The sequence below is a fragment of the Macaca mulatta genome, chromosome 11, assembly GCF_049350105.2.
Source record: "Macaca mulatta isolate MMU2019108-1 chromosome 11, T2T-MMU8v2.0, whole genome shotgun sequence".
Taxonomy (NCBI): domain Eukaryota; kingdom Metazoa; phylum Chordata; class Mammalia; order Primates; family Cercopithecidae; genus Macaca; species Macaca mulatta.
In genome coordinates, this window is record NC_133416.1 from 83,138,119 (window position 1) to 83,140,260 (window position 2,142).

A 2,142-nucleotide genomic window follows, 5' to 3' on the forward strand; every position below is an offset into this window, starting at 1 on the left:
CTTCCTTGTCAGGCTGGCCTTGCCTCACTTCTAGGATTATTTCTCTAACTGTCTACTACACACAGCCAGGCCACACAGGTAGGTTCCTACTTAGTATTTTAGTATGATTTCAGAAACACTGAGAAGCTAATGGTACCATCTCCTTCTCCAGGGCTACTGCACTGCCCATCTCCAGGGACACAGACAACAAAGTGTGACAGGTGCCCCTGGGAGAAGAGGCTCTGTCTCTCCTCTCCCACAATACACTATTAATTCCTTACATACTCCCAGATGCCCCCAGATACACCAACCTTTCCTTCTGCATTTAGAAAATTTTAAATGCAAATGCCCTTCTAAAAGATCATATTCGGCAGACGGTGACAGACGGAGCTGCGGACCCAATCGGAACCTCTGGCTTAAGAGTGATCATGTTTCTCCAGTATTACCTCAGTGAGCAGGGAGATTGGGTCTCTACACTGGAGAAATTTGACCCAATGGGACAACAGACCTGCTCAGCCCTTCCTGCTCAGTTCTCCCCAGATGACAAATACTCCCGACACCGAATCACCATCAAGAAACGCTTCAAGGTGCTCATGACCCAGCAACTGCACCCTGTCCTCTGAAGGTCCCTGAAACTGATGTCTCTTCTGCCACTCGTTACCTCTCAGAGACTCCGTAACCAAACTCTTCAATCTGTGAGCCCTGATGCCTTTTTTGCCAGCCATACTCTTTGGCATCCAGTCTCATCATGGTGATTGATCATGCTTGTGCGAGACAATCATGGTGGCATCACCTGTAAAGGGAACACATTTAACTTTTTTCCTCATATTTTAAATTATTGCAAGATTATTAAAGATAAAATGATTTGAAAAAAAAAAAAAAAAGATCATATTCATACTAAGAGTCAAATCTTTTCCTGATGATATTTGGGGGTGGGAGTGGTAGAGAAGTGAGGGTGGAACACTTTGTGGCAGCCAAAATTGAAGGAGAATTTGGAGCATAGAAAAAAGTACTGAGGGCTGCACATGGTGGCTCACCCCTGTAATCCTAGCACTTTGGGAGGCTGAGGCGGGAGGATCACGAGATCAGGAGATTGAGACCATCCTGGCTAACACAGTGAAACTCCGTCTCTACTAAAAATGAAAAAAAAAAAAAATTAGCCGGGCATGGTGGCGGGCACCTATAGTCCCAGCTACTCAGGAGGCTGAGGCAGGAGAATGGTGTGAACCTGGGAGGCAGAGCTTGCAGTGAGCCGAGAACGCGCCACTGCACTCCAGCAGCCTGGGCGACAGAGCGAGACTCCGTCCCACCTCCAAAAAAAAAAAAAAAAAAGAACTGAGGCCACCAGGGACAGATATTGCCCATGTCTGACCCCCTATGCCAAATTTGGGCCTGGTTTTTGAAGTCACAAATACCTCAAACCAAGGATAAAATACGTTGAAATATAAGACACTGCTTTCTTTCCCTGTTCTTCACTTGTAACATCCCCCCCACATAAAATTCTGACACACTTTAGAGGGAAAAAAAAAGATTTTTATAATGCCAAACCATCACATATTTTCTAGTTCTCAGAAGATTGATTGTAATATGTTCACATGCATATGATTTTAAGGAGACAACTCAAGTTTCAGCAAAGAGGCATTCCTTGGTCATGTTCATAAGAAAATATAGCCTGTCTTTCACGAATAAGATGGGTTTCATTTAATATTCATTAAAGTGCGACTTACTTTCAGCTCATAAATCTTGAAAACAGATTCTGGCCCCCAGTGCACTGTTTTCATTGGCTAAGTCACTTTTTCTTTCCCTGACACTTTATAGTTTGTGTTTCAATATGAGACACAGCTAGTTTTGCCAGTGGGGGTTTCTGGTTTGACTTTACAAGAAAACACTGAACGAAATCCTCAAAGACTCACAACAGGTGTTCTATGTTTACCTCATGGTGAAATAGTACATTGTGTAGTAATGAAAAGGGAGTGCAAAAGGTAAAACAATGAAATATCCAGCCCAGCAGGATAGAAGATCTGAGATTTGGCTGGTTGGAAGTTTCAGAGCAGCTGTCATATTTGAAAGACTAAGTGCACATCTCTATAAATGCACTTAGTTCATCTACCCCTTTTAAAGAAATCATCATTGCTAATGACATAAACTTGATAAAGAATGTTC

At 43.0% G+C, this 2,142-nt stretch overlaps 1 pseudogene; it reads left to right on the top strand.

Annotated features, from left to right (window-relative positions):
- The first annotated feature begins 370 nt into the window (after positions 1-370).
- LOC719027 (H/ACA ribonucleoprotein complex subunit 3) lies at positions 371-834 on the top strand (annotated as a pseudogene).
- Positions 835-2,142: the final 1,308 nt, after the last annotated feature.